The sequence below is a fragment of the Galeopterus variegatus genome, unplaced genomic scaffold, assembly GCF_000696425.1.
Source record: "Galeopterus variegatus unplaced genomic scaffold, G_variegatus-3.0.2 Scaffold562, whole genome shotgun sequence".
Classification (NCBI taxonomy): Eukaryota; Metazoa; Chordata; class Mammalia; order Dermoptera; family Cynocephalidae; genus Galeopterus; species Galeopterus variegatus.
Genome location: NW_007726673.1, coordinates 403,015 through 410,315, shown reverse-complemented (window position 1 = coordinate 410,315; position 7,301 = coordinate 403,015). Strand labels below are relative to the sequence as shown.

The 7,301-nt window shown below is 42.8% G+C and overlaps 1 long non-coding RNA gene across 1 annotated transcript in view; it reads left to right on the top strand.

Annotated features, from left to right (window-relative positions):
- The first annotated feature begins 2,846 nt into the window (after positions 1-2,846).
- LOC103588369 overlaps positions 2,847-7,301 on the top strand; it is a 15,346-nt gene continuing 10,891 nt past the window's right edge. The window contains exon 1 of the long non-coding RNA XR_550307.1: positions 2,847-3,076. This is a non-coding gene — a long non-coding RNA (uncharacterized LOC103588369). The remainder of the gene's footprint in view (positions 3,077-7,301) is intronic.

Sequence of the window (7,301 nt, the reverse complement as noted above, 5' to 3'; positions counted from 1 at the left end):
ATAGAGCCTGAACCAGAGAGTTGTTTTGCATGAAGCCCTAGTTATAAATGAAGACAAATGATTCTCAGATACTCACCAGTTTGTAAATTTGATCAAGGACAAAACGGTAGGTGTCAAAAGTCTCCCCGTTCTAAACTGAGGGGCTAGAGCACCCTCACAGGATAGTCAGGAGGTACGAACCAGTTCCGGCGGAATGAACCCGTATCCCCTCCAGGCTTCATATGCACTGGTTGTGAGGTTGGGAAGTTGAAAAGACTTACATGTGGAGAGAATGCCCCTGGAGAAAGTTGAACTCCTGGGGTCTTTCCCCCTCGTTCTCCATGAGGAGGAGAGGAGGCTGCTTACCCCTCACCTCAAGCTATGAAAGAAGGGTTTCAAAGAGACCATCAGGAGAGACTTACCTGTGAGTTAAGAAGGTGTCTCAGGAGCAAGCTGCAAGAGTGCGTGCTTCCTGAGCACCAAACAAAAGCCAATATCATCTTCAAATGGATCTTGCCCAAGAGAACTTCCTAGGGTAGAGGAGGAGCTCCAATAGAAGGCTGAGCAGTCAGAATCTAGGGGCTGGTGGGAGGCACAAGCTGCTGGCTGGAGGAGAGACCTTGTTTGTAGTAAGAGAGATGGAATGAGATGGTCTTTAAGAAGAACCATTGGAGAAAGAGGCCACTGTGCTCCAGCTGGTACCCAGAGGACATTGAGGCCAGCCAGAGTGCAAGACTTCTCCCTCACCCCTCCTTCACTGGGTCTGACCCTGAGGGGTCTAAAGCATCTGCTGGGGAGTTGGAGAGGAGGTGGGTAGAGGAGGAAAGAAGAAGCCAACAATACCAGTCCTCTACTGCAGGCTTCCAAACCAGAAGCAGACCTGAGCTAGAAGTTTAGATGAGAATTTTGTTAGATGAGAAGTTTAGATGGAGTTTTGATAATAAACTACTCTGAACTTTTAGAATGACAGACTGTTCTGGGGCCAGGAAAAGCTATGGGACCTGCCTGATATTTTATCTGCAGCCTGAAAAAATGGTCTACAGGGTGCGTTTACTGTGGAGTGGTGGGAAAGATTAAAATTGCTTTCACGTTCACACTTTGCTGAGACTAACTTCTTTAAAAAAATGGGTCATGTATACATTTTGGAATGTTAATTTAAAAAAAATGTGCAACTTGTGACTTTATGACCTCCTTTTATGTGTATGTGTCATACACACACACATATATATATATATAGTCATAGACTTTTATAGCTGGAAGGATACTTAGAGATGTTCTGGTCCAACATATTCATTTTACAAATGAGGAAAATGAAGTTTCATAGGATCTCCCTCATTTCTAAAGTTCTATGATTTTAATGGTATTAACAGCTACTCATAGAAGATATTGAAATAAATTGTGCTTTTCTCTTAGGGATACCAATCAGGCTACCTTTTAGAACAGAGTCAAGAGCCCTCTGGTGCTGGGGAGGCACTGAGAACACTAGCTGCCTCGTTGCTTCTGTAGGGCACACAAGGATGATTGCTTTTTTAAAAAATTTAAACTGGGGACCTGCCAGGCTAAATAAGTGCAGTGCTTGACCAAGAGCCAAGCCTAGGAGGTTAAAGACAGAGCTCAAAGATTGCCCTTGTTTTAAACAAGAACAAGATCATTTCTATTTACCTTTAGAGAACATTTGGGTCTTATCCCGTCTAGTGATTTAGGCTTGCTTCTAAGATGTCAGTCTTTCCGTACTGCCGTGGCTCTCTATGCCTGGGTTTTTCTCCCCACTCCCATGGCAGAGGTGAATCCAGAAGAATCTTTCAAGGCAGGAGAACAGAGGAGGAGGCAATGACCACACTCCATTTGTCTCCTTTCCTTTTGAGTTCTCCATTTAACATCACAAATTGCCTCTTCCTTACCACTCACCAGCCAATTACCATGTGTATTATGGTGGTTGGCAGGATGTGGGAAGGTTACGTAAACCTTCCCAGTGCAGCCCAGCAAGCATTCTGTGGTTGATAGAGCACCAAGGACCCCATTCAAGCCCCAATCACACACCCCTTCTCCTCTTATGTCCCCAGCGGTCATGGCCCTTAGTAGCCCCAGTGACCGAGTGGTTCAAATATCAAAGTGAAGAGGCAATTGCCTGGAGTATGAGAGTGTTAGGGCCTTAGATATTCAGACAAACAGAGCAGTGGGGAGGGTGCGGAACCTGGCCTGGAGAAGTCCCTTGGGTGACATGCATGGATAGAATCTGGGAGTCCAGCCTCTCACTGACCTCTCACTGACCTCTCTGCAGCTGGGAGACTGAAGGAAAAGGAGGCCTGAACACAAAGGTCTCCTTGGGACTCCCCAGCGCAGTTTCAGGCTGACTCCACTAGGAGATGCGCCCTGCACCAGCTCTGTGCTCACAAGCCTCTTCAGCCTCCACGAGTGTACAGGTTCCTCATTAGTCCAGGCTGTTTGTCATCAAGAATTCTGAAGAAGTGCTAGCTCTACAAACAAAGCCAATAACCACTCTGTTGTTTTGCTGAGATTCTCCTTTATATTTACAGATGACAGGGAGCTTTTACAGAAAACAAGAGGTCTTAATGGCAAAAAGCCTCCTGCCCTTAGAACATATGACAGAATCAATTGAATGATGCCCACGTGTTTATTCTCATGGTGTTCTAATTTCCTATCTTAACTCTATTCCTAACTTTTTGTTTTAAAGCTTACTGATAAAAATCACCTTTCAGTAGAATCACTATTGACCTCACCCATTGTATTAATCAAGTTAAATAGTAACTACTTTGGTAACTCTTAAATCTTAGTGGTTAATACTAGACAGGTTATTTCTTGAAAACATCAAAGTCCAATCAGGTGCTTGGCAACTGGACTGAGATGGAGTCTGTCTGGTGGTTCTGCCATCTCCTAGGGCCTCAGGTCCTCCACCGGGTCCCTGCATCTGACTCCTGGTGGGGGAACAGATAGTGGTGAACGACCCTGTGAGAGGTTGTAGGGAAGTCGGGCCCATTACAGCGACTCACATTCAGAATCAGCCCATGTCTCACTGCAAGGGGCCAGGAGAAGTAGTTCCACCACGTGCCCAGGAAGAAGAGGAGCTCAGGTTTTGGTGAGCGCTGGCAGTGTCAGCAGCAGCCAGCCTGTCTGGGGGAAGGAGGGTGTGCGTGAATTAGTGGTGGGGGTCTAGAGCCAGACTACTGGGCTGGAATCCTGGTCCTAACACTTCCTAGCTGTGTAAATTGGGCACAATAATGGCACTTAGCTCATAGGGTTGTTGCGAGGGTTAAACAAGATGACTTGTGTAAGTACTGAACTGGAACATGACTGCCCATCATAAACACCCGAGATATCTTAGCTGTTTGTAATGAATGTGACGCACCTAGACCAGGTCTGACACAAGAGAACGTCAGCTGCGATTGTTACTCCTTTCCCTTATTTCTGGCTTCAATCAAGAACATTATTTTCTAATACTCAAGGTCTTCTACTGACCTCTGTTTGTGTGCTTCTTTGCTGCAGGTTTGGATGTCTGTTTCCATTCCTGATTTGTGTTTCTCTCTCCTCCATCACACACTCTCTCGCTGCAGACGTCTCCTTTGTTTATGCTCCACTCTGTGGTCTGCAGTTCCCTCTCCTCTATCAAACACCTCCTGAAAACTTCCTCTTAAAAAGATGAAATGAAACCTTGCCTTTACTGCACATTTAAAGAATCTCTCTAAATTAAGTGGGAGCATTCTTCTCTGATTTTCTTTTTTTCCCTACATGGCATTAATTCTCACAGGAAATAAAACCCAGGGGGATCAGGGCTATTAGCAACAGCAATCCCTGAAATTGGGAATCAGGTTTTATGAAGTTTCTGGGATACTGATGAGACAAAGCCAGAAAACAGAACCTGAGATAATTAACAGTTTTTGTAATTGTTTTATTTACATCAATGCAATCTGGAGAAGTTTGGTTGGTATCCTTGTAGACAAAGAGCTTTATGAGAGTGAGCATTTTGTTTTATTCATAACTGCAGCTCTCTCGCCTGCAACAGTACATATAATAGGTGCTCACATCTTTTTTACTTAATCAATTTTGGAGAAAGGAGAGTTAGCAGCAGAAGGGAACTGGTAAGTGAGAACGTGACATTAGGATATTTGTATATTGGTTTGGTGGTTCCTGGCTCATGCTACTCTCTGATCTTCTCCTGACCTTCTTTCACCTGCTCCTCTTTCTCCCTGAGACAGGAAACTCTCTGGCCTACCTTGTCTGATTGTAGATCACAAGACCCCCATTTCAGAAGGGGTCCTGGCGTCATACCCAGGAGGAAGGAAAGCTGCACAGAGAGGCTGAGGAGAAGCTGAACAAACAGGCCTTGCTGGGTTTCCCCACCTAGTTTGTTAATGTTAGATCAGGCCCTTTTGGTCCAATTGCATTTCTACCTGGTTGTCCATACTGCTTCAGTCATGCCTATGTGATGGAGCTTCCATAAAAACCCACGAGCATAGGGTAGCAGAGCTTCTGAATAGCTGAGCATGTGGAAAGTCCTGGATGGTGGCATGCCTGGGGAGGGCATGGAAGCTCCACGCCTGTTCCCCCACACCTTGCCCTGTGCATCTCTTCATCTGTATCTTTTGGATGTCTTTACAAAATGGGTAAATATAAGTACGTGTTTTTCCGAGCCCTGTGAGCCACTCAAGCAAACTAATCAAACCCAAGGAAGAAGATATGGGAACCCTGATTTATAGCTGGTTGGTCAGAAGTCCCAGAGGCCTGGGCTTGCGACTGGCATCTGAAATGGGGGCAGCCTTGGGGACTGAGCCCTCAACCTGTGGGATCTGACCCTATCTCCAGGTACAGTGTTGGAATTGAATTGAATTAGAGGACACCCAGCTGGTGTCCACTGGAGAATTGCTAGCTTTTTATGCTAGTGGAGAGAAATCTGCACACATTTGGTCACAGAAGTCAGAAGTCAGTCATCTGTGTTGATTGTTGCTGAGATAGTGCAGAGGAAAGACAGTGTGTTTTTCCCACTCTCAGAGAATAAGTGTATATGGATTTATTAAAGACTACTTAGTTTCTTCTGGTATTCTCCCTATTGCTACTTATGGTATTTGTAATTAAAGGATTAAAGTCATCATTAACAAGTATTTTCCTTTGCATTAAAAAAGATACTAGCAGTGTTGAAAGGGCTAACATATTTCATAAAAATGTATGCCCTTCAAGGTCTAAATGGCTATTCTTTTCTACCACATTATTCATTTTTCTCTTTAAAACTTGTCAAGAAGACATATTCTCTAGATTAACTTCAGTTGAAAAAGGCAATTACTCATATGCTTGTGTTGGTGAAATTTTAAAGTGACCAAAAAAATAAATAAATAAAATATATAAAATAAATAAGTAAAATAAAAAAAGAGCAAAGCATTACATTCTATTAAATTAGTTCTGATTTTTAAAATAGGCTGTAAAGTTAGCTTTTAAATGTTGAAGATAAAACACACTTGAGAAACTTCTTTACCTGTTGTCCAATGCTTTTTTCATAAGACAAGCATTACACTGAAAACAGTAAGGGCGTGGTTACCTTATGCCTGAAGCTTTGTATGTGCACATGTTTGGATCTGTGCTACACACAGCTGATTCTTGATCACCGGGGGACTGCTTTGAAAATTGGCTGGTCTTCCAGGCCTCTTTCCTTCCTTCTCCCCCTGGCAGAGCTCATGAGCACAGCCACAGGACGGGTAAGTGTTAAGAAAAATGTGAACACAATCAGTTTATTTTGCTTCTTGTAAACAGTTGTGTTAAAAGGTTTCAGTGAAGAGAGAGAAAGTAATGGATAATCCATTAAACACTGTGTCTTGGGAGTGCCATAAACGCCTCTCTATTTTCTGCTGGAGTAATTATCATACAGGAAAATTGCTGGATTGTGATCCTGCTGCCTCTCCACCTTGAAAATCTCTGATCTGTGTTCCTGGGTTGGGCTGAGAGTGTCCCTGCCTGGGTGTGGGACCAGCTGGTGAAAGGCTTGGCTTTCAACGTGTCCCTTTCTATTCCCCATTTCCCATAGTCTCACAAGTTGGCTCTCCTTTCCTGAATAGACCTACTGATGAAGAAATGAGGTCAAATCAACATGAAGTATCATTTTGAGAAAGAAATAGTCACTGATACCAACACTTATGACACTGGGGCAGCTTTGTCAAATATATTAAGATTTCTTTTTTGCCTAAGCAGTAAGGTTAACACTTTGTAAGAACCAGTCCAGATTTTCTCATTCTCTGACCTTGTACCAGTTACAAAGAAACTCTGGCTCTGAGCTTCAGGATCCAGAAGAAGTGCAGTGCTAACACTTTGGATTACCTTTTCAATTTTTATTCAAGTTTGTTCAGATCTAGAGTCTCTTTTTTAAAAAATTAGGCTCTAATACTGTGACTTTGGTGCTCTATAACTTTAAGTGGAAGAATAAAAGCAAAGAAATAATTTTGATTTAATATTTCTTAATTTTCTTAAAAAATAATTTATTGGCTTCAGATCTTTTTTTTTTTTTTTTTTTTTTAAATGATGACCGGTAAGGGGATCTTAACCCTTGGCTTGGTGTTGTCAGCACCACGCTCAGCCAGTGAGCAAACCGGCCATCCCTATATAGGATCCGAACCCGTGGCCTTGGTGTTATCAGCACCACACTCTACCGAGTGAGCCACGGGCCAGCCTTGGCTTCAAATCTTAAAAACAAAAACAAAAACAACCTCCCCCCCAAGAAAACCAAAACAAAGGATACATAGCTTAAATGATGACTCTTTTCTCTAATAAATTTAGAAAAATCCTTGCCACTTAACCTCATATAATTTGTTATATCCTTTCTACTCTATGTATTCTTTTTCTACAGAACCTACCAAAAAGCACACAGTCAATAAATATTTGTTGAAAGAATGAATGAATGCATAAATGCATTATTATCATCCATTGCTGGTCCAGAACAAGCTAAGCCAAGGCCAGAGAATAGGTGTTAGAAAAGGAGATAATTTCCAGATTTTGACATTAGGACTGAATCCTTCTGAGTCCTGATCTTCAGAATCAGTGATGTCTGAGTTCTCGTGCCCTGTGACTTTAACCTTTTTCCTTACCAACAAACAGTGATTGGCTATGCAAGGAGCCAAGTAATTCAGACTCATATATATATACATATATATCCATTTCTGCACATAAGATCTATACTTTGCTTGGCTGTAGAACCCTTTTCTATCCCCTTGATTTTGGAAGGGCTGGCTGTCGGGCCTTAAAAACCAACGCCACCTTAAGAGACATTACAAGTGGCGCCATTATGGGCCCACAAGGGCGTATTAACGTGGCAGCCTAAGATG